General features: G+C 39.5%; 1 protein-coding gene and 1 non-coding gene across 2 annotated transcripts in view; both read left to right on the top strand.

The window, feature by feature from the left end:
• The window catches only part of CLYBL (citramalyl-CoA lyase), a 2,235,763-nt gene that overhangs the window by 1,298,187 nt on the left and 911,944 nt on the right, over positions 1-25,632 (top strand). The gene's annotated exons all lie outside the window — the stretch shown is intronic.
• On the top strand, positions 2,942-3,094 carry LOC122802940. Its single transcript, XR_006365019.1, has one exon. It is a non-coding gene; the product is annotated as a 5.8S ribosomal RNA (ribosomal RNA).

Below are 25,632 nucleotides of genomic sequence, written 5' to 3'. Positions count from 1 at the left end.
AGACAGGGGTCCAGGGAAGTAAATAGTGTGGGAAGAAATAGCCAGGGAATTGTAATGGCTAGGCTTGTATAGGCCCTAGGGCTGATAGCCTAGTACCAACCTATGAACCTGTGAACCACATGTCACATTACTTAAGTCTTCTGTAACGCTTCTCTACTCTTAATTCAACCACTAAGATCTTTTGCTCTTTTTCACATCTGCAATTTATTTTGTAATTTCTGAAATTGTTTGACACTTTTGTACATATTGGAAATTGATAATTGGGTTTACTACGTATCCTAACACTACCCTACCATTATACTCTTTTATGGGCACTTGTGTGTTATTGTACTCGTCTGTTTTGTGTGTGTGACTGGTCAGATTTTAATCTCAGACTGGGATTGAAATTGTTCAGAATTGATCGGTGCTGTACTTCGGCAAACAAATACAAAAAATAAATAAATAAATATCTGCGGAAACAACTAATTAATGGACATGACCTTCCAATCACATTCTCAGTTTGCTGTGAATAAAAGAATGAACAAAGGAGTATAGTTAATGTAGTTAAACAGAACTATATTTCCCAACCTTCATCTTCTCTGATGCCAGAAACCATGCAATAATAATCTATATGTGGTTATCCCATCCCTTCCTTAAGTTGGTGGTGAGTGAGAAGTCTTACCACACCAGGCTGAACTACAGCTTTCATCCAAGGAAAGGAAAACAGTCATATACTACTTACTTGATTTTGCCTGACTTTTAATGAATTGCAAGTGTTAGTGTCTCTTTGTGAACGCAGGTTGATAATATGGTAGAGAGAAGTTCTGCTTCTTTGCTATCAGACCATTTATATAATAGTATAGTTTACTTTGAAGGGAAAATTTGATTTGTTTCACTGTTAACTTATGCTGTTTTGATGTAACTTGATTTATTTCATGGAACGTAAGGCTACAATCCATTTATATTGTTACATAGTTTTAAGGAAATCTGCTACATGTATATTTGGTTATTTGTGATCATGTCTTTTTTTTTTATCCTTGCCTCTTTAAGCTGATCTGATTTTTTTTGTCAAGGCTTACAGTTTTGAAGAAGCCTAAGTCAGTTATGAGTAGATGAAAACACTGAAGTTTATAAAATCGACTGTCTACTCATATTGAGTCATTTTTTTCTTTGTTGGTTTATTTATTGAATGATTGCTAAATTAATTTTATTTTTTGTTATAAAAGCAGCTTACTTTATCCTCTAAAATCAGCAAAACATTCAAGCTTATTCATTATTGTTCATTTGTTCATTATTCATGCAGAATCTAACACAATGGGAGTTGAGATAAAAACTTCATATCTTACTGGATTCTGTACATATAGATCTTTGCAAAATAGAGACATTAATTTATATGATTTTGACTTCCAGGAAAAGAGTAAGCAAAATAGAAATGGTTTGTCATTTCTGCTGAATGTTCATACTACTAAATGAATCAAGAACGAAAATCTGAGGTTGGAAGACAATCAGATGCTGTTGTAGTTTCAACCATAAACGATGCCGACTAGCGATCCGGCAGCGTTATTCCCATGACCCACAGGGGAGCTTCCGGGAAACCAAAGTCTTTGGATTCCGGAGCGAGTATGGTTGCAAAGCTGAAACTTAAAGGAATTGATGGAAGGGCACCACCAGGAATGGAGCTTGCGGCTTAATTTGACTCAACAATGGAAATCTCACAAGGCCCGGACACAGAAAGGATTGACAGATTGTTAGCTCTTTCTTGATTCTGTTGGTAGTGGTGCATGGCCGTTCTTAGTTGGTGGAGCAATTTGTCTCGTTAATTCTGATAACGAATGAGACTCTGCCATACTAGCTAGTTATGCAGCCCCGTGCAGTCGTCTCCAACTTCTTAGAGGGACAAGTGGCTTTCAGCCACACGAAATTGAAGAATAACAGGTCTGTGATGCTCTTAGATGCCCAAGGCTGCATGCCTGCTATACTGAATGGATCAGCACATGTCTCCTTTTGGCCGACAGGTCCGGGAAATCCGCTGAACCCCATTCGTGATAGGGACAGGGGATTGCAATTATTCCCCATGAACGAGGAATTCTCAGTAAGTGCAGGATGTAAGTTCGTGTTGATTAAGTCCCTGCCCTTTGTACACACCGTCCATCACTACTACTGATTGGATGGTTTAGTGAGGTCCTCAGATCGGCCCCACTGGAGTCGGTCACGGCCCCGACAGTGCGCCGAGAAGACGAACAAATTTGACTGTCTAGAGGAAGTAAAAGTCATGACAAGGTTTCCATAGATGAACCTGTGGAAGGATCATTAATGCTGAGGACGGCGCCATCCCCAGGTACCAGGGCCACTCCTCACTCTGTTGATCCACCACCCTGACCCTCTTCATCTCTCACTCCCGCTCCTTTCTCTCCATGTTCCCCGGCGGACACCAGCATGACCGAGCTCGTGACTTCCGTGGGGAGAGGGATGGCAAGGGGGAGGAGTGAGAGGAGGAGGGGTGGCATCCGTACCCCCTTGCCTCCCTGCTGCAGGAGGTTGGGGGTCCAGTCAGTGCAGTGGGAGATGTGGGCGGAGGGGCCACCTGATGAGGGGCACCCGGCCTGGTGGTGCGGTCTGCCGCATGCCCTTGAGTTATCCGGCTCCCCGGGACGGCACCCTCTCCCTCCCCTCTGCCGCATGGGGCCACCCCCTGGGGTCGCACACCGGTGTCCTCTCCCCTCAACAGCGGTCATGGGTACCTGTGGAGGATGCCCCACGGGGCATCAGTTCAAAGACCCAGAAGGTCGGCATTTTGGCCATGAGCTGGCCGCCACTGGACTCCCTGCCGCCCTGTGGCATGGAGCCAGTAACCCCAGTCCGGGTGCCCACGACAATGCACGTGAAACCTCACATACTTGTGATGACTATTGTGACACCACATGAACAGTGGTGCCCCTGGTGACCGAGAAGAGAATGGTATGACTCTGAGAGGTGGATCACTCGGCTTGTGCATCGATGAAGAACACAGCTAGCTATGAGAACTAATGTGAATTGCATGACACATTGATCATCGACACTTCAAATGCATTTTGCAGCCCGGGTTACTCCCTGGACTACATCTGTCTGAGGGTTGTCATGCCTTCCATCGCCCCGGAGGGTGTCCAGCTCCTGTCGAGGGCGTGGCCATGGAGTCGAGGAAGCCTGCTGTGGGCCCCCCGTCCCCCCAGGGAGAGGCACAGAGGGCGGAGAGGAGTCCCCCACCATCCCGAGCCAGGAAGCCCATCCAAGGATGAGAGGGAGTAGGTGCACGTTCGACCTGCCCGCCCAGAGCCTGTTGGTGATACTTGGAGGGACAGGTTCCTCACCCAGAGACTGCCCATGCTCTGGAATAGACTTCCCATACATGTCAAGTAGAGCACCTCTCTGTCCCACTTCAAGAGAAATTTTAATGCTTGAATGAGTGATAGAAAATAGTGGCTCTACTTGATAGAGGCATTGGGAACTAACGTCAGGCAGCACGATGCCAGGGCACTTCTGTGGGCTAGGCTTGTAAAGGCTCCAGGGCCATTAGCCTAGTACACACCTATGAACCTATGAACTAAGGCATTGCTGCACACTAAATTATAATAGTTTGAATGATGGCATATCTGTTACAGTACAACAGTGCCATAAATTGTGTTTGGGCTGCACACTATGTTTCTCACAGTACTGTGAATTCTTTCTCATTAAAATCTTCTTTTCCCATTTGCAGCTTCCAACAAACCAGACCAGCGCAACATTCTGCAGTTCTCTGTCCATCTATAAATGTGATAACTTTATTAGAACAAACATATTAAAGCGAAGATCGCACTTCATTTAAATGTAGTCAGTCTTCTCTGTTTCATGTTTTAAATATAGAACACTAAACAAATCATGTTTCTTCATTTAAATAAAATATACTTTTTATGCTGTGCACCACCCTCTGTTAATTGTGAAATAAAGTGAAAGAAGTGTAAAGTTTCAGAAAGGAATGCATTCTTTTTTTATTGATGCAGTGTTTTTCATTTCCTCATGGATCATGAAACTTTACAAACTGCAGAACTTTTAGCAGGAATTAGCAGTAAATGAAGATATTGTGAGGCTGGGAGAAGTGAAACCACAGACAAGACTGGAAGGGAAAAAATATTCCTGGAATATCACCACACTTTTAAATAATTGCATCATGTCCTACTCCATTAACGTTAGTCACATTTTTTTCTTTATAATGTAATATTCTTTTACAACATGGATTTTTCAGCACTTTTGTTTGTCTATTGTTTTTATTTTCCAATCTGCTTTTATATAAACAAATGTATTCCATCAATAGTTCCACATTTCCATTTGCATCAGGCATCTTTTATCTGTCTGTCTGTCTTTACAGCTAATCAGATTAAGACTTGGTATTTCCTAGATTTCAAAGATAAAGATTAATGTGTAGGACTGGCCACTGTAGTGCATTTCAAAAATTGTTTTCTTTTCCTATGAGTCTTCTCATTGAACCTATTTTGTACACTTTTTTTGCTTTGTCTTTTTCTATCCCATGTTATACACATTTTATAAAGTAGTTTCTTTTCCTGGATCCCCTCGGAAATTGGCAATGCCAAGCAGATCTAATCTAGTCAACAACACTTAAATAAATAATTAAGCCTCCTAATACATTAGAAAGATATTTCCCCTCCTCTGGCCAGTTTTCTTCTGTTTAATTTTCATGCCTTTCCAACCGCAATAAGCTTTAAGTAAACATATCCAAGTTTAAATTAAAGATGAACATAGCTGCAGCGAAGAACTATATTTACCTCCATTTTCAGTCTGTATGCAAATATAACAAGGTCTTAAGAAACAGTCACCCCCTTGCTCACTTTAGAACAGTTGAAGTTGTGCTTCATTTATTCCACGTCATCTCCTCTGCTTAATTATCATAAACTATTAACATACTTAAAAATCCTGCAAGCATTACTTTTGCTTTATGTGTCCCTGTTTTTCCTCTTATTCCTCTGCCTTCATTTCATCTTATCTCTTTGCTCATTCTGTTTGGTTTAAGGGTTCCTGACAATAATGTGACTTAGTATCCCCATTTCGCTAATACCTTGCTACTGTTTACAGTCCACACAGTCAGAGGAATTAGAGTATTCAGTAAAGCATAAGTAAATATTTTCTGGAACTCACGTTCTCCATTATCTAGCAGATGCTGGCATTTTAAAGTCTGGTGCCTTGGCTCCTTCTAATACTAGCTTTTGCATCTCTCAGTTCATAGGTACTTACTAGGATGTTGATCTGTGAGAATATCAGCCTAGCCATGCATTCCCACAAAATTTCTTGCCTTAGTAGTTCAATACCAAGGCTCCTGTATTTGCAGAAGTCTTGTATAACCCCGGGTGATATAATCCTTTAGTGTTATGCAAAGACCCTTTGTATGGTAGGTATGACTAACCATAACCCTGGAACAGGTATTTGCATGTTCCCTGTATTCATAAGGAACAAAGGTGCCAAATCAGGGGTGAACTTATAGTTTTCCATTCATGCATCCAGGTTGTACTTGAATAACATAAGAGACATACTTAACTTCACATGAAGAGGAAGGCGGTTCCAAAGAAGTGGTTTTCTCTGAGTCATGTCTGTCACTACACCATGTTCTGTTTTAGTTGCTGTAGAGACTGAGGCCTCCAGAATGGGTGTTTCTGCCATTATTGAACTTAAAGATGTGTTGAAGGTCTGAAAGGAGGGGTTGGTAGGGTTGGTAGTGGCTCTGTATGGGACACAGAGACTTCTCCTTAGTAGCCTGTAGGATGCTGAGAAGGCAGACAGGGCTTTGAGGCAGTCCGAGTAGCTTTTATGATTTAGTGTGTTGATTTTATTGATGAGAAAACAGTGTGATTGCTCAAATTGAGCCCGCTGATTGGAGAGGTACATGCCAAATGGGGCATTATATTCAATGCTTGGTCTAATGAGTGCAGTGTCATTGGAATGATTACCTTCCTAGATTTAGATGCCATACCTTTACTAATAAGCTGAACTGTTGTGAAGAAGGGCTTAGTCACAATTGTCAAGATGTGGTGAGACAGTGGTGTCACCTTCGATAACCACATCACCATAACAGTCAGTAAATCCTTCTATGTGGCACACCTTATCACTAAGGGCTTTTCATCCAGAAAAAAGGAGGTCATTGTCCCACTGTACTCATCCCTCATTAGACCCATTATAGAATACAACGCCCCGTTTGGTATGTACCTCTCAAGACATCTGCAACAGCTGGAAAGGCCGCAGAAATACCACTCTAAAAGAATTACAGTCCTAAAGCAGATGCCCTACTCTGATCGCCTTAAAAAACTCCAACTATACTCTGTCGCATATCATCTACTCAGAGGCAATCTCTGTTTAACATACAAGGCCATGACAAACCCAGAGCTGTTGGACATGCTACAGTTAAAGAAACCCCAATCCCTCAGAGCCACACTCTCCAGGGATCTAAACCTTGTCATCACAATAAATAAAACATGCTGGAGGGATAGGTTCCTGACACAGAGACTCCCCAGACTCTGGAATAGACTGCCCATACATGTCAAGCAGAGCGCCTCTTTGGCCCTCTTCAAAAGGAACCTTGACGATTGGATGTGAGAAAGGAAATTCACCCTGGGGATCACATCAGTCGCCCTGCTAGACAGGGGTCCAGAGAAGTAAATAGTGTGGGAAGAAATAGCCAGGGAATTGTTATGGCTAGGCTTATATAGGCCCTAGGGCCGATAGCCTAGTACCAACCTATGAACATATATTCCCAGGTCCCTTAGTACTGGATCAATTTTCAGGGGAGAATATTGTCAATGTATTAGTTGCAGGGGACATCTTACTTGCCAAAGGATACAGTTATGCACTTTTTTTTACATTTAGTTTAATTCCATGGTTTTGACACCAGCTATTTCTTTATGACATGCCTTCTTTTAGTATCTTGGTGTCTTCTATAGAGTTTATGATGGCATTGGGTTTACAGTCATCAGCAAACTTTGTCAGCCATAACACCTCAACACTTGCCTTGACCTCTCAAATGTAGATGTCAAAAAGGAGTAGCCTAAGGATCTAGCCCTGGTGTACTCCACTAGTGACAGGTCTCTTGGTGGAGGTAGATCAGCTAGATCCACCCATCCTAATTTCTTTGGTTCTGTTTGTAAGCCAGTTTGCTATACATTGAGTTACACAGGGATTTTTATTTACATGGATGAGTTTATTAAATATGCCTGAATAGGGAATGGTGTCAAATGTCTTTGGAAGTTCCAGACATGTGGTGTGAACAGTTCTTCCCTCATCCATTGCTTTAGAAACCTTCATAAAGAAGTCTAGCAATTTGAGTTGGCAGGATCTGCCTTTGACAAAAAACGAATTGACTTGGGTCAATCGTTTATAGGTTACATATGTCATTGTTTATTAATTCCGTAATGATAGTTTCAATAACTGTACAGACATGGCTGGTCAAGTTTATAGGTTGTTGAAAGGCAAGTTATTGTTCTATAGTGTTTAGGATAGTTTGCAGTTTCACTCTTAAGGAAGAGTATCATTTTTCCTGCTGTTAACCAGGTATGCATGTAAGTAGTTCTTACTCAGGGCTAAGTCTTTATGTAATGACATTAATACTTTTAGCCAGAAGTTAGGTACTTCTTTGTCTGTCCCACGGTGTGCATGTCCCCACCCCCAACCCTAGTCTCAGGCATTTTATCTCCTTCACCTCAGTTGTCTTAAACTGTTCTGCTTTCATTGCTTGTGTTTTTGTGCAATAGGACTGATCAGATGACTGTTTTCTAAACCTTACTTTTCAACTTCTTTGGTATTCTTCTCTCACACACTATCCCTGACACTGTGTTCCAAGTAGCTGCAGCATCTCTGATTCTGACTTTGACCTCCTCAGTCATACATTTGTTCTCCTCATCCAGTCCTTCCAGATACCTAAAGCTGTTAACCTGTTCCACTGTTTTCACTTATGTCTCAGTTTTCATCTTCTTCTGATTTTCCTCCATTTGCTACTCTGACAAGTGTGTTGTCTGTACTTAATTTCATTCGATGTGCCTTTAGTTTTGCATTCCTGTCCCCTATCATTTATTGAAGTTCCTGCTATAGAGTATGCTTGCAGTGCCACATTGTGTAAAAACAGCAGCTTTGTCCCCTCTGACCTGTTTTGCTAACTTAGTCCACCACCAGTATGATCAGTAGTGGCCTCAGAGCTGAACCCTGATGCACACCAATACTCACTGGGAGCCCCTGTTTTAGATCAAACACTGTTCAAGCTTGTGTCATTGGGTCCTTATACATAGTCTGCAGTAATTCTACCAGTGCTTCTGGAACTTGAAACCATTGCATGACTGCCCAAATCAGCATTTTTTTGGACCTTGCTATAAGCATTTTTCAAGTGTAGGAATGTCCAGTTGGACTCTTCTCATCTTTGGCGTATTCTTCGCTATCTGTCTCACTGCAAACACTGGGTCAGTTATACTGAACCAGATCCAAAACTGAACTTCTTAACTTTTATCTTTCTACTACTTGTGTTTAGTGATTTATGAATCACCTTCCCCAGCATTTTCATGCGGTATGACAGGAGTATGATACTTCTGTACTGCCCCACAGTTGTGAATGTCCCCATTTTCTTGTATACTGGCACTAATATGCTTATTCTGCAGTGATCTGGATATGCCTTTCTCTCCATACTGCAGTGTGTACCCTTAGGAGCCATTTCTCCCCAGCTCACCAAGCATCTTGATCAAATCTGCTGTGATTTCATTCGAGTCTGCTGCTTTTCCTGACTTAACTTTCCTTAGTGATGCTTTTAGTTCTTCTGGGTTGGGTTCTTCTTCCTCTTTTATCATAAGTTGTGCAGAGGCTAGCACAGCTTCTGTGTGTGTGTGTGTGTGTGTGTGTGTGTGTGTGTGTGTGTGTGTGTGTGTGTGTGTGTATACGCTCGCGCGCAGGCTTGTGTGTGGTTTTATACTAGGAGACTTCAACACTGACTGGCAATCCTGCTCTAGCAACCACCCAACCCATCATGTAAATCTTCATGGCTTCACCCAACTAGTCCAGTCACCTACTAGGATAAATAACTCCAACAAACACACTACCCTTGATTGGATACTAGTCAATAAGAGCCCCCAGTCATGTATAGCGGGCTGCTTATCTGACAGCCTCAGTGATCATTCCCCCAACCTTCCTACTAAGAAAACACCTTTATAAAGCAAAATCCATCATCTACCGTCAAATACGCAAAAAAACTAACTTCAACCCTCTCTCATTCAGCTCATCCCTATAAGACTGTAACTGGCAACCTCTAAAATACCTCAAACTAGATGACACAGTTGACTACTTTAATAAAATATTCCTAAGCATCCTTAATTACCATGCCCCCATAAGACATTCCCGAACTAGAGCCCAACAATCCCCATGGCTACAAAAAAACACCAAATCTGAAATGAAAAACAGGGATAAAGTGTGGGAAAACTGGCGCAAAACAAAACCCCCCCTCTACTAGGCAAAAATTCTTAGAACTACGCAATAGAACCAAAAAGCTTATAAAACAGGACAAAATCCAATACTACCAGTCTGCCCTTACCTCCTCCCAACATAACCCCAAACAATTCTGGTCCTCAATAAACTCCATCCTCCATCCAGGTAAAGTAAGAACACCCACTCCTAACTTAACTCACTCTTCCGAAAATATTGCTACCTCTTTCAACAATCACTTCACACAAAACGTACTATCACTAGCTAGACAACACAACCCCCCCCCCCATAAACCCACACCTTAAACTACAACTAATAATCTCCCCACTAGCTTCTCTTTCCCTCCTGTTCCTACCTCCAAAATAAAACTACTAACTAAACTTAAAACCACCAGATTAGCAGCAGACAACCTCCCAAGTGAATATATTCAACTTGCAGCTGATGCTCTAGCCTAGCCCATATCACTCTTGATTAACAGATCTCTGTCAGATAGTTATGTTTCCACACTATGGAAAGTCTCACACATAATTCCCCTACACAAAGGAGGCCCCTTCACAGATCTAACCATTTACCGCCCCATAGCTATTCTCTTGCCACTCTCAAAAATACTAGAGAGATGCATTAATTCTCAAGTCTCAGATCACCTCCTTGCTAACAACCTCCTCTCCAACACAAAACACAGTTTCCGACCTAACCATAGCACCACCACCGCCTTACTCTCTTTCTCTAACACTATCCTACAAAATATTAATGCAGGTTCTCTCTCCTCAGCTACCTTCCTAGACCTCTCTAAAGCTTTCGACATAGTCCCACACAAACAACTCATCTCTCTTCTCAATAACCTATCCTTCTCTCAACCAGTCATCAGCTGGTTTCAGAGTTACCTACCTGACCGCCAACAAGCAGTTGTTTGGCAGGACAACCTATCCCCCCCAACTACCAGTCTCCATAGGAGTTCCCCAAGGGTCCATCCTGGGACCCCTACTCTTCTCTGTTTTCACCAATAATCTAGCCTCAGCCACAACACATGGCACACTCATACAATACTCAGATGACTCCACCATCATCTGCACAGCCCACTCCCTACCAGAACTGCAAAAAGTCACACAGGAATCATTTTCTTCTATTGAAACTTGGTTACCGATGCCCAACTAATACTCAACCCAAACAAAACAAAATTACTAATCTTCCAACCCACCAAACTTACCCTAGGCAGCTCTCACTTTAACATCACAGCAAATGACAACACCACCATCCATTCTACAGAACACACCAAATTACTAGGAGTAGAAACAGACAATAAACTGAACTTTGACATTCACATTTCCATGACCATTAAAAAAGTGCACAAAAAACCTAGGAGCATTATATAGAAATCAGCAACTACTTACCAAAGCAGCTAAAATTTGTAACCATGTTTAGTATGTCACCATATTTTAAAATTGTATTATGTTCTACAACTATTTTACATCTATGTTTTCTTCTTGTCTTGCGTCCTTAGCTGGACTAATGTCTCTATTTAAATGCTATGTTTTTAACTGTATAATGCAAATAATACTTAATGTGGATCTTTTCTTCCTGGGCCTCCGCTGAAAATGGACCTGTGTCCAGTCAGACTCTCCCGGTCAACAAATGTAAATAAATAAATAATAACAAATAAATTTATTCAGAAGCTGCTGGAAGTACTCCTTCCATCTCTTTTTCAGCTGACCACCCCTCCTTCCTTTCTTAACCTGACCTGTCTTTTCTATCTCCCACTTCTTTCTGTGCTTCTTTCTTTTAATAACTTCTTAGGCTTCTGCATTCCACCACCAGCATGGACCTTACTTCCATACATGTCTTGACTGCATATGTGCTCCATAGTCATCCCACTGCTATACTGAGATGCTACCATTCTTGTTCAGCTCCAAATATTTTTTCTTTTTCTTGATGTGCTAGAACCCTGAGTATTTCTTATAACTCCTGTCCTTTTGCTGTAGTCAATTTCTAGGTCTTCAGCTTAGTCTCTATTGACCTTAGAGACTTCTCTGACAATTGCTTTTAGCTGACTGTGGCCAACAATGGTTTATGTTGGGGGCTGATGGTTTCACTGGGAGATGATTTGTAATCTCTGATTTTACCCCAGTTCCCTTTCTGTATTGGAAGAAGTCTACTCAAGTTACACATTGACCATGTTTGTATGTGTCTTGTGACAAGCTCTGTTGGCAAATCATGTGTTGGCTACCTCAAACTATTTGCTAGACAGAAGTATAGAATGGGCAGTTCTTCTTTATTCCTGTTACCCCACTCATATGGTTCCAGACAGTTCCTTTTCAGTTTGAGTTGATATGAGCATTCATGTCCCCCAGTATCAATATCCAATCACTATGTCATGCTTTATCTAGGAGACCCTGCAACTGCAGCCTGAATGTCCTCTTTCCAGTGCCAGCATACCCCTGCTCTGAGGTATAGACTGATGTTATAAATACTGCCCTGTCTTTACACTGGATCTGATTGCCATGGATTGCCATTAATTCTAATGCCATTCTTTATGGTCCTCAGAAGAATCTGTCTCACTACAGTTTCCACACCATTTCTAGTCTGTACTCCCCTTCAATAGCAGATTCAGGATCCCAAGCCAAGTGAATTTGCTGCACTGCCCTTCCACTTTGTCTCCTGGATATATAGAATGATCAGTCTTACCATAACCCTCATCTGTGGAATAGAGTCCTCCTGCTAAATAATCAGTGTGATACTCTGTCTTACTTCAGATGGAACCCGGATGTTTGGTTGGCATTCACAAATTCAGCCTGGGCTTCATTGGCCTAGCCTTTCTCTCAACAGGGAAGGCACTGGCTAGGACATAAATGCTTACAATACTCAGTTTCCTTGAATATCCTGTAATCCAATGATTATGTCAACCATTTCCAAGCTGTGTCTTGCCAGTGAATTTAAATTCAGTGTAGCAATCCTTATATGTGATAAAGTTCCATTTCTGTTGGAACGTAAGTGCTTATAATGTTATGAGTTTTTAGTAATAAATCAAACTTGTATTTCTGTGCACTCTTTTGGTGACTTTGATTTATTGGTTTTAACAATCTTTCGTTAATTTTTGGCAGGTTAACAGGTTTAATGTCCAGATTTTGCTCAGCAGAGCTATTGCCAGGTAACTCAGTCTAGACAGCCAGTAAATTATCGACCCTGAGCTGATGGGTTTTATGGGCAGTAGGAATAAAGGAGACACCTGACTTGCCATATTTGTCATTACTACCAAATATACTGTACCACACAATAAATATCTGGCCATTAGGGCACATAGAGCCCTCCCACCATTAGCATAGGTCTGTGTCATAGGTTGGATCCTCAAACTGTATATATCCTTGCCCATTTTGGAAATATTAGTCAATGTGACCTAATCACCTAGAGGCAGTTTTTCACTACTGAGTAGCTATCCCCAACCAGACCCAACCCTTAGATTGTACCTCCTCTCTTGAGAAGTACTAGGCCAGTCAAATTGTTGAATCCCCGTCCAATCATCCAGTCTGGCAGTTGGTGCAGAGGGTTAAGGCTGTGAGCTGTAGTTCCTGTGGTACAGGGTTTCATTCCCTCAACCCTCATTTGCCTAAAATGTGACCTTGAGCAAGTTATTTAACCAGACATTGCTTCTGGATCACCCCTGAAAAGTGATTGTGTTTCCAGCTGACCTACCTGGTTAGTAAATTGGTATTATTATTATTATTATTATTATTATTATTATTATTATTATTATTATCATCATTCCTGACATGGCGTGCAGACTGTGTTCTCCTGTCTAGAGGATACTGTACATCATAGTTGATACCTAAAGTGGTTGGTCTACATTCCTCTTCCCATGATAAGCACCACCAAGTGTCTGTGCTGTTGCCTACGACTGTGTTCAGTTTTGGGTGCACATTGTTGGCATACCTCTCACATTTACTTGGAAAAGATGGGTGTGAACTCGCTCAGTTCCATAACTGAGGTGGAAACACCACTGAGAAGTGCCTTGCCTTACATTTGGCTCAGTTTGCCTTTCCTGGTTAACAAAGAAAAAACGAATGAATGAGCAGATGTTACTGAGTCCATTTGCTTAGCAGGAAAAAAGTTACCACAGTCACTCTGCCTACATTCCAACACATTGATGTTACTGAGCTGCTGTCAGTGGGAGCTCTCTCCATACAAGATCCTTTGCTTTTGTGACTAATTAATAGAATGTTTTTTGAATCACTGTGTCATGACAGGAGGGCACAGCGGTGTAGTGAATACCAACTGAGTAAGGAATGTCAGACATAGGCTTCTTGCTGTACTGTCATGTTACAGTGTGGTTCAGTCATCAGAGTTTATAGTGGTATACTCCAAGTTGTGCTGAGCAGATGAATGTTATTTCCATTCACTTACATGCCGAATTGCAGTAACAACATTGTCATACTAAACATGCTTCGCAGAATGCATTTATAAAACTGCACACTGTGTTTATGAATTGCTCGCATAGATTCCTTGAATGAAGTCCTTGTAGTCTGAGATTTGCCCTTGCCTTTGTTCTGAGGTGAAGTTATGTCAAAGTTTATTTATATGTGGTATGCAAGGCACAAAACTCCCTTGTTAGGAGTTTGTGAAAGGATCTTCCTCAACAAAAAAAATGTTTCTTAAGCTAAATGTATCATAAACAAACCAGGCATCCACCAAGGCGGATAATTAATGTTAAAAGTCTTTAATACGCAGGATAAACGCTTTCACACAAAATGTGCTTCATCAGAGCCGCATGATTAAAATAATAAAAGCCATTAAATAATAAAACACATACTACAGATAACCAATCACCATTTTCAACCAATTACTGATAGATATTACGTTTTTTAATAATTGGTTTTAAAGGCACAGAGGCATTAAGACCAGGCAGCTTATCTGCCTGTAATTTAACAATGCATCTAGTTTCTGCATTTTCAAATTTATTATTAAAATCACCATGCCTTTTATTAATATGTAGAAGTTGTAACACTATAAAATCAAAGCTATGACCAGGAAAATTAGAAATATGCTTGGTCAAGGCATTAGGCATGTTTTTACGTCTAATGTCACCCACATGCTGAAGACTCCATTCTTTAAGCATTCTAACAGTTTTCCCCACATAAAATAAGGTGCATTGCCTAGATCTAGCCAAATATATCAAGACATGGGATTTGCAATCAGCATAAAAATTTGGTTTAAACAAAATATCATAAACTGAAATTCAACCTTGGTGGAAATATAGCAGTAAGCTTTGCAACTCTTGCAGGGATAGGTATCTTTCCATTTAGAACATAGTGCAGGCTTAAATGTAGATTTGTAGCAAAGCTGTCGCTTAAGAGACAAATTATTTTTAAAAATATAACTGGGTTTATCCCCCACAATGGACTTAATTTTATCATCAGAAAGTAATATAGGCCAAAGCTTATTAACTGTGCTACAAATTTGCTGCACATTACTACCATATGTCAACGAAAGCCTAACTTTATTACCAGTTAAATTGTTAGCATTAGATTTCCTGGATACATTAGAACGATTAAAAAATGGTTTACCCTTACTTCGTCTCACAGAGACAACTTCATTATAGTTAACATTCAGGTCTTGCTGCTTATAGCCCCTGGCCAAAAAAATCATTACTTAAAAGGTTCATGGCTTCATAACATTCAATATCATCAGTGTGTAAGTGAAACATTCTAAGATACTGACTTTTAGTGATATTATTAAAAATATGCCTGGGATGCATACTATTAAAGTGCAAAAAAGCTTTTTTCCTACAAGGCTTTCCATAGAGGGAGTTGTTAATAACAACATCTGATAACTTTATCCTTATATCCAAAAAATCAACAGTAGTATATGAATACTTCAAGGCAAATCTAAAACAAACACTAGATGTTTCTAAATAATGGACAAACCTCAAAAGGTCAGCTTCCAAACCCTCCCAAAGAATAAAAATGTCATCCACAAATTGTTTATAACAATTGAGTAGAAAATAGATGCTCAGAGAGGACTACCTCTCCCTCCCATTCTGCCAACACAGGTTTGGCATAACTGTTAGCGCAAGGAGTCCCCATCACATCACCCACCTTCTGCCTGTATAGGGTATCATTAAATAGAAAAACATTGTTCTGTAGGACTAAATCCATTAATACACCAATACAATCAATCAGTGCATATGAATAGTCAGTATTGGTCGTAAGAAACCTCTTCAAATATATAATACCCATTTCATGAGGTATAATGGTAAGTAAAGTCTGCATATACATCGTAACTAATAAAGTTCGATCAGAAAAAGCACCATGCTCCCTTATGTAATCTCCCAAGGTACCCAGGAAATGCTCTGTGTCCCTAAGGACTGTACTTGTCTTTTCCAAAGGTATTTTTAAATGGTGTTCAATAAAAATGGAAATGAATTCAGTAGCCTAGCCTCTACCCGAAACTATAGGGCGAAGAGGTGGGTTATGCAAAGACTTATGCACCTTAGGCAGGCCATGTATGATAGGTGTTAATAGTTCAGAGGCCAGCATAAAAGCATATATATATCTTTGTCTATAACATATTCCATTAGTAAAACATATAAATGTTCATGAATATGACTAATAATCCTATTTAAATCATTGTTAGTTAAACATTCATAAGTATCAGCATCATTCAACATAAGAATCATAGCAGCATTATACTGAGCAGTATCAAGAACTACAGTTGACCCCCCCCCCCTTTTGTCAGCCGGATGAAAAGTTAACATATTACTAGCTTTTAATTCATGTAATTCCAAAAACTCATCGTAAGACAAATTGTAAAAGTTAAACTTGGATGTGTCCATTTTAAAAAGCTTACTCTCTATTTTCTTAGTGAAAGTTTCAAGTACTGGGTGTATTTGTGGCATATACAAGCTAGAACGTTTCAAAGATGCAGGCACCTAAGGTGCATAAGTCTTTGCGTAACCCGCTTCTTCGCCCTATAGTTTCGGGTAGAGGCTGGGCTACTGAATTCATTTCCATTTTTATTGAACACCATTTAAAAAAAAAAACCTTTGGAAAAGGCAAGTGTGGTCTTTAGGGACACAGAGCATTTCCTGGGTACCGTGGGAGATTACACAAGGGAGCATGGTGCTTTTTCCGATCAAACTTTATTAGTTACTATGGACCTCATGAAATGGGTATTATATATTTGAAGAGGTTTCTTATGACCAATACTGACTATTCATATGCATTGATTGATTGTATTGGTGTTTTAATGGATTTAGTCCTACAGAACAATGTTTTTCTATTTAATGATACCCTATACGGGAAGAAGGTGAGTGTTGTGATGGGGACTCCTTGCATTAACAGTTATGCCAACTTTGTGTTGGACAAATGGGAGCGTGAGGTAGTCTTCTCTGAGCATCTATTTTCTACTCAGTTGTTATATTATAAACGATTTGTGGACGACATTTTTATTCTTTGGGAGGGTTTGGAAGTTGACCTTTTGAGGTTTGTCCATTATCTACATCTAGTGATTGTTTTAGATTTGCCTTGAAGAATTCATATACTACTGTTGATTATTTTGGATATATGGATAAAGCTATCAGATGGTGTTATTAACAGCTCCCTCTATAGAAAACCTTGTAGGAAAAATGCTTTTTTGCACTTTAATAGTATGCATCCCAGGCATATTTTTAATAATATCACTAAAAGTCTGTATCTTAGAATGTCTCGCTTACATACTGATGATATTGAATGTTATGAAGCCATGAACCTTTTAAGTAATGATTTTTTTGGCCAGGGGCTATAAGCAGCAAGACCTGAGTGTTAAATCTAATGAAGTTGTCTCTCTGAGACCGAGTAAGGGTAAACCATTTTTTAATCATTCTAATGTATCCAGGAAATCCAATGCTAATAATTTAACTGGTAATAAAGTTAGGCTTTCGTTGACATATGGTAGTAATGTGCAGCAAATTTGTAGCACAGTTAATAAGCTTTGGCCTATATTACTTCCTGATGAAAAAAAATTAAGTCCATTGTGGGGGATAACCCCAGTTATATTTTTAAAAATAATTTGCTTCTTAAGCGACGGCTTTGCTACAAATCTACATTTAAGCCTGCACTATGTTCTAAATGGAAGGGTACCAATCCCTGCAGCAGATGCAAAGCCTACTGCTATATTTCCACCAAGGTTGAATTTCTGCACCTGGTTTATGATATTTTGTTTAAACCAAATTTTTATGCTGATTGCCTATCCCATGGCTTGATATATTTGGCTAGATGTAGGCAGTGCACTTCATTTTATGTGGGGAAAGCTGTTAGAATGCTTAAAGAATGGATTCTTCAGCATGTTGGTGACATTAGACGTAAAAACATGCTTAATGCCTTGGCCAAGCATATTTCTAATTTTCCTGGTCATAGCTTTGATTTTATAGTGTTACAACTTCTACATCTTAATAAAAGTCATGGTGATTTTAATAATAGACTTGAAACTGCAGAAACGTGATGTATTGTTAAATTACAGGTGGATAAGCTGGCTGGTCTTAATGCCTCTGTGCCTTTAAAACCAATTATTAAAAAACGTAATATACATCAGTAATTGGATGAAAATGGTGATTGGTTATCTGTTGTATGTGTTTTATTATTTAATGGCTTTTATTATTTTAATCATGTGGATCTGATGAAGCACATTTTGTGTGAAAGCTCTTATCCTGTGTATTAAAGACTTTTAACATTAGTTGTCAGCCTTGGTGGATGCCTGGTTTGTTTACGATACATTTATACATTATTTCTTACTGGGGAACTTTTGGCTTCTTTGGATACATTTTTTTATTATTTATTAATCTAAAGTTGTCTTAAACATTTTGTTTGAAAACTAGCATGTCTGACAAGACCACCAGTACAGCTGATTTTGCTAAAAGGGAGAATCAAGGTCAAATTTATCTGAGGGTGACGGGGGTATACATCAGCTCATTGTGACTCCCTACTGTAATATAAGTGCAAGCCCTGGAATTATGAATAAAAATGTCCTAAAATACAGGAGAACAGTGAATGTCAAATATCACTGTTTTCCTTAAAAGCTGTTTTTCAAAGGGACAAGACCCCTTGTACCCCCCCCCCCCAACTTATGTATGCCAACTCAGAGTTCACTATACCCCAGAGAATGTCAAATAATCTGAGAAACTGGAATCTCAAACTTGTAAGTCTGCATTTTTTGGTCATTCAGTATCCCAATTCCAGGACTTGCCCTAATGACTCTTGGAATATTAAACATTTTCTGCTCGTTGTTCAGGAAGACATTCAGGGCTGTCTAATGGAAGTTAGACATTCCTCCCCTGGAACCATGTGTTTGGATGTTCCCCATAAGTGTACTCAAAAAAATCAAAACATACTTATTCCCTTTCTATCCGGCTTTCCAGTCAGAAATACAGCAAAGAGGACTGGTTTAACTTTGCACAGATATTTTTCAAAGGTCTTCAGGCCTTTTAGACTGGTCAACTTCCTTCTTCCTTTTCTGCTTCTACTCCATTAAAAAGAAGAGACTCCTGTTTCTCTGATGAGAAGACCTTTCTTATTCAGACCAAGGTTTTCTAAGTAACATCTCGCAGATCTCACCCCCTCAGGTTTCGAATCAGATGTAGAAGATACTTTATCCTTAGATTGTCACAATGATGAGATTTTCTTTGGGGTTACTATTTTCAAAATGAAAGGCTACTTTTAATAATAGGATACACAACTGTCTGGCTCACAGAAAAGATGCTATGAAGCCTTAAATGTGGATACTCCTAAACTTGTCACTATCCCTCTGGTTTTAGAGGCATTAGAAGATGCTTTTCTGTTTGTGCTTCCTTATCCTCTGACTCCCAACCTCCAGCTCCCCGAAAAGTAGATGGATTTTGTAGAGGTCCTGACTCTCATAAATATATTTACAAAAATCACATGGCAAGATCCAGTTATATCTTTTGAAGCATGCAAAGGAACGAGGATTTTTCTTCCTTCCAGTCCTATCCCTAAAGCCAAAGACAGTAGATCTTTGGATAGATATGTAAAAAGGTCCATATCTCGGTCATTCTGCCTTTCAGAGCAATTAGCTGTCAAACTCACATGACAAAATACAGTTTAGGCATTTTAGACAATATGGAGCAAACCTTTGCTAGCATTCCTAATGCTGGTGTTTAAGTTAATCTTCTCAGCATGTTTAATTCAGTCACACATGGCTTAGCACACCATTAAATATGGTGACAGTGTTATGGATGCAGCTTCTAGAGCAGCTGCCATTGGCACTGTTGTGTGGTGACATTCATGATTAAGGTTAAAACCTTTTGCAGAAAATATCAAAGCACAGTTATTACATGCTCTCTTACATAAAGACATTATTTGGAAATTCTTCTGCCGAAAGCTAGATGAAAAATGAAACTTACACAGTGTTTAACAGCTCTTTCTCACTCAGATTCCAAAGTTTCAAAGCTTTTATGTGGTTAATCCAGGTCCCTTTTTCTGTAAGCCATCTAAATCCAGACAACAAAAACCCACAAAGGGTCAGTTTAGAAAAAATGACAAAGAAGGCCAAGTGAATCACAAGGATACAGTTCACAACGAAACAATTTTTGACTGTCCTTGCAAAATTCTGTTTTCCTTCCTCCAACCCAACCTACCACAGAAAATTGCCAGGAAGCTTTCCCTTTCCCTTCAGTAATCTATCACAGCAAACTTCTGAGCACTAGATATCATAAAAGGGTTACAAACTCCAGTGAGTGCCCTTTCATACTCACAATAATGTCACAGATCCCCAAAGGCCAACAACACCTCATACCTCCAGTTCTTTCATATCTACTTCTTAAGGGAGTTGTAGAACAAGTTACTGTAGATTAATTGTGAAAAGATTTTTTATTCAAGACTTTTTTTTAGGCACCTAGAAACAGGGCACCTGGAGACTCATTTTACATCTCTCCAGAGCAAACACCTTCATGCATGTTCTAAGAATCAGAGTATTAACAGCTCAAACCCCATTTCCTTTTCCTTCTCAACAAGTTGTGATTGTCAGTCTAGATTTAAAAGATGCTTATCTCCACATTCTCATTCACAACAATCACAGTCCTTTTTTATGATTCTATGCTTTGGGATTACACTGTCAGTTCTCCTCTTTGCCATTTGAACTCTTTACCATTTCACAAGTTTTCACCAAATATCTTGCTGTAGTAGTAAGAGACTGCAGACCTCAGTACATATACACGTTTCCTTAACTGGATGATAGATTTCAGTTCCATCCTATCAGGAAGTGTTGGCAGCCTTAGAATGTGCAAAGAATCTTTTTCACCTTCCAGGATTCACAATGAACCTCAAAAAGTCCAACTCACATATAAAGTGGTATTTATAGAATTTCTCCTGGACACTTCCTTATTGACTGCCTTCCATCTACCATAAAAGGTGCAGGCCTATCAGCTGTACTTCCTGAACCTGTCAAAACTGCCAATGATTTCAGCTAGTGAAGTTTCACTACCTTGGGTTTCATGGCCTTATCCATTCTGATGATTCTTCTTGTCACGCTTCACAACAGGAAGATCCAGTTGTGCCCTACCTCAAGTCAGTCAGGGGCCAGTTCTCCCATCCTCTTATCAGATGATTCCAGCTCTCCATTTTGTAAAGAAGGAATGGCTTTATTGACCCTTCAAATTCTGTCTATTGTGGGAGTCCCTTTCACCCCATCTCTTCTTTGAACCCTTGTCAGAGTGTGCCATGGATGCTTTGGACCTTGCTTGACGAGCTTTATCTCAAGGCATCAAGGTTCAGAGAATTTGGGAACACAACACAGACAGAAGCATAGCAGTTTCAAAGAGATGATGTTTCTTATCAATGTCATCAAAGCTCTGCATCAGCTTTGCACTCCCGCCATGTTACAACTAGTGACAGACAACACCACCACTATGATATGGTACATAAACAGACAAAGGAGGACAAGACCGTACTTCAACTCTCCTTTGAATGCTGGCCTTAATAACCTGGGACTTAGCTATTCAACACAATGTTTTCTTCCAGGCGACATACTTTCCCTCAGAACAGAATACAGTGGCAGACTCCCTGAGATGATCCAGGGCAGATTTCATGAGTGAATGCTACACTGAGAGGTCTTCCTGCAAATAGTCCACCATTGAAGACTCTCTCAAATAGGTCTCTTTGCCTCCAAAACAGATGTCTTTTTCAATTCTCCAGACAGGGATGTGTTTGTATACCTTTACTCCCTTTCTTCTCATTTCAAAGGTTCTTCAAAAAGTGAGCAAAGACCTTCCAAAACTGCTGTTGATAAACCCCATTTAGCGCAGTCTTGACTCTCCCATCTAATGCAACTAGCCAAAAGCAGTCACCAAAAACTCATATTAAGGATGGACTTGCTTGCCCAGAATAAGGGATCACTGATACAGCCAACTCTTCAAATCCTAAATATAACAGTTTGGATGAAAGGTTTTTTTGATTCCTTCTAAGTACCTTTAGTTTGAGGACATGCTATGGGCATTTAAGCTGGCCAGAAAACCTGTCGCTAAGCAATTTAATTTTTTTAAATGGAAAAAAATCTCTTCTCTAGTGCCAAAGCTTTGAGTAGGACTCATCTTAAGTAGAGGCTGCCCTGGTTCTGCATTATCTGTGTGAACTGTTTAACTCTGACTTAGCAAACACTTCAATAAAAGTACATCTCTCAGCCATTTCTGCCTGTTTTCCACCTACTCTTCTTTTATCTAGTTTTACTTTTCTTGAGAATTATTAAATTACATCTTTCAGGAATAATGTTATATTTAAGTTAGAAACACAGTAAAAATATTTTGCCTTCTGTATTTATTAATCAGTTATATATTCATGAGTATACTCCCCAAGGAATCTGTGCAAGCTATGAGGTTATGTAAAAACATCTCTGTCTGAGCAATTTTATCATAAATATTTAGTAGAAAATTACATATGATTAATATAACCAGTAGCTTTTGTGTATATGATTTGATTATGTACCATCATTTCAGTTCATTTGAATATACTTTTAAACATGTTATCAACTAGAGCAGTTACACTGTATGAAATGTCAGTTCTTTCTGCTTTATATCAAGACAAACTAAGAGTTTGAAGGTATTTTTATCATTTTTGTTTTTTCTGATGTTTATTATTTGATAACTGCTGCATTGACCTCAGCTATATGGATTATATCCTGCTAAGGATATAACAGCCATCTAGTTTCCAAAGTATTATGGGCACCTTCCACTCACCCAAACCATTAGGCAGCTCAAGGAGAGCTAACTAAAAATTCAGGTTTGGGAACGAAGCCCTTCACAGTTTTTTTGCTGCTAAACAGAGCTTCTCTTGCGGCTTTTGAGGATTGATGGTTGGCTAATGCTGTTCCAATGTTGGGCAGGTAACTTCCCAAAAAAAACTCTCTGGTAGTGCATTAATATGTCCAGAAAGTCTGAAGCTCCATTTCTGTGTTTGGCAGCAGATAGTTTCAGACAGATGGGTTCTGAGAGTAATTCATCAAGGTTACAGATGGCAGTGGGAGTTTCTTCCTCCTTTCTGAGGGTTTCCCCTTTATCTGTAAGACCAAACTTCTTTTCCCTCCTGTCATTCAGCATATGCTGTCCCAGGGAGTGATAGAAACTGGCCCTCATACTTATCAATTGGGAGAAGAGTTTTATTTAAGGATGTTTCTGGTGCCAAAGAAGGAAGATTCTTGGAGACCAGTTCTGAATATTTCCATTTTGAAACTGATTATGATAGTGCCCAATTTCAAAATTTTGTTACTTCACAATTTGTTACCACTTATTCCCCATTTGAGTTTTCTAAAAACCTTGTGTGACAGACTCTCTACCCTAGCCCAGTAATCAAGGAACCTCAATCCTCACAATTGACGCTGGTGAGAGACAGACACTAAAAACAGGAATTGATTTACACAGTATTTTTCAGATGCAGCTCTCTGCATCAAGCATAATTCCCCCAAGAGCACACAGGGAACACAGTCCAGACCCGGGACTGGAATTTCTGTCTCTCCAGATCCCAAACAAGACCTACTTTAGAGCACTATGTCCCAGTTCCAAGTAGCTGACACACCCACACTTGGGTATTTGATTTTCACACACACACACACACACACACACACACACACACACACACACACGTGGGAAAGGCTGGTACAGATTTACAAGCTCTGCTACCTAGACTATAAGGTAACCACGCTGCCACCAGTCAACCACTCTAAGACTCTTACAAGGGTATCCAATTATACTGAGTAAAATCAATACTAATATCAATGTTAGAGTGTAACCAAAGCAACAAGGCTTTTCTGAGTGGCCAAGACATCACTAAAATAAACACAAGTACTCCCAAGATGTTAAAAGAATTCTCTAAGAGACCAGCCGCAATGAAAGGTATAAAAATATTTAATAAGAAATAATAAAATAGAAAAACATGAGAATACTAAATATCTAAGTACAGTAAACACCAGAGTTTCAATCACATGAGAAATAAAAATAGCACAATTGGACAGATTCAAACAGATGTAGAACAACACTACTTAACTAATGTCACTGTATTTCCTAAATGTCTAAAGAATAACTGTTCCCTAGCTAACTTAATTAATACAGCAAGGCAAGATTAGATGCTGAGATGCTTACTTCCATAAGATAATGTGATGAGCTTCTAACATTGAACTGAACTCAATCGACTGTGATAACTGACACAGATATTTTATATCAGGTTCCAAAGAAAACAAAACAAACTGATGTGAGAGTTCCATCCTCTCAGTGCTGGTTATAGAATGACATCACATTTGATCACCTGACTCTGGTACAATACACACTCAGAACTTTGCTACGGTCTGTTGCAGTATCTGAAAACTATAGAACAATTTCAAAAACTTATAGTCTTCCCTTCCAGAATTATTTGTTTAAACATAAGCATTTAATCAGTTATAATAACACTGTTGATACATTTTTAATAGAAGAATCTGTACAAATCAGTGTGATAGTCAAATGACAAAATTATTTACAAAACTCCAGCTAACTACGATGGATTATGATGCACATGCACTGCCTATTCTCTCTGGCACAGATGGCAATACATCACATTGTCACACCTTGGTCTTAAAATATGCAGATCATCACATTCCTATAGATCCAGATTTCAGATGTTTCTTAAGGTTTTTGTTTCTGGATCACTTTATCAATTCTCTGTGTTACCCTTTCATCTACCTAGTGCTTTTAGGGTATTCATAAAGGATGAAGCTCCACTGATAGCTTGCTGCAGACTACAAGGTTTTCACATTTTCCATATTTAGATGACTTGCTTATCTTTGCAGAGTTTTGTTTTCAAAGTGTTAAGAATCTGTCTGATGGGTAAGGGATCTCCTACACAGAATGGGGTACCAGGAGAACTTACAAAAGCCTTATCTGACTCCTTACACCATGATTGTTTTCTCAGGATGTATCCTGAATACCTGACTTCAAAGAGCTTTTCTTCTACATGAAAAAAACAGATCTGTATCTAGATCTATTCCTGAGTTTTCCACCCAGACTACTGCCTCAGCAAGGGAATTTCTCTCTCTTTTTTAATTTCTCCAAGTCTTTTGGGTTTCTATTACCATGACAGGAATGGACCCCATTCCTAAGTCAAAATACGATTAAATACATGAAATTAGTATTGTTTCAGTCTTTGATGTCAGCCACAAATGCTCTTCGCAGCACCCTAATGTGTCCAGTAATGTCTCTTTCTGCAGTTTAAGGAGTTAGATGTATTGGTAACATATCTAAATGTGTCTGTAGATTCTTTTTTATAAAACCCGTAGCTCCTACTACTATTGGAACTGTCTGGGTATCTTTCTTCCACATTGCTCTCATTTCTGACTGCAAATCCTGATATTTTATGACTTTGTGTCTCTCTGTACGCAAGACACTGTACTCACTGGGTATAGCAATTTCAATGATCAGTGCTACTTTTGTTTTCTTTTCATGGACCACTATATCTGGTTTTCTAGCATCTATCTTTTGAACTGTTGGGAATGGGTGATCTCATGATGTAGATTTCATCATTTTCTGTGATGCTGTGTGGCTCATGTTTCCAGTGTTCTTCAGCTACTTCAGTACCATAATGTTTACACAATCCCCCGTGCAACAGTCTTGCCACATTATTATGCCTTTCAGTATACGGTTATTCTACCATTCGTATGTCACAACCATAAAAGGGATGT

This window comes from Protopterus annectens, chromosome 5.part0 (genome assembly GCF_019279795.1).
Source record: "Protopterus annectens isolate FY-2018-M chromosome 5.part0, PAN1.0, whole genome shotgun sequence".
Lineage (NCBI taxonomy): Eukaryota > Metazoa > Chordata > Ceratodontiformes > Protopteridae > Protopterus > Protopterus annectens.
The sequence above is the reverse complement of the archived record's forward strand: the minus strand, read 5'-3'. Positions and strand labels throughout refer to the sequence as shown.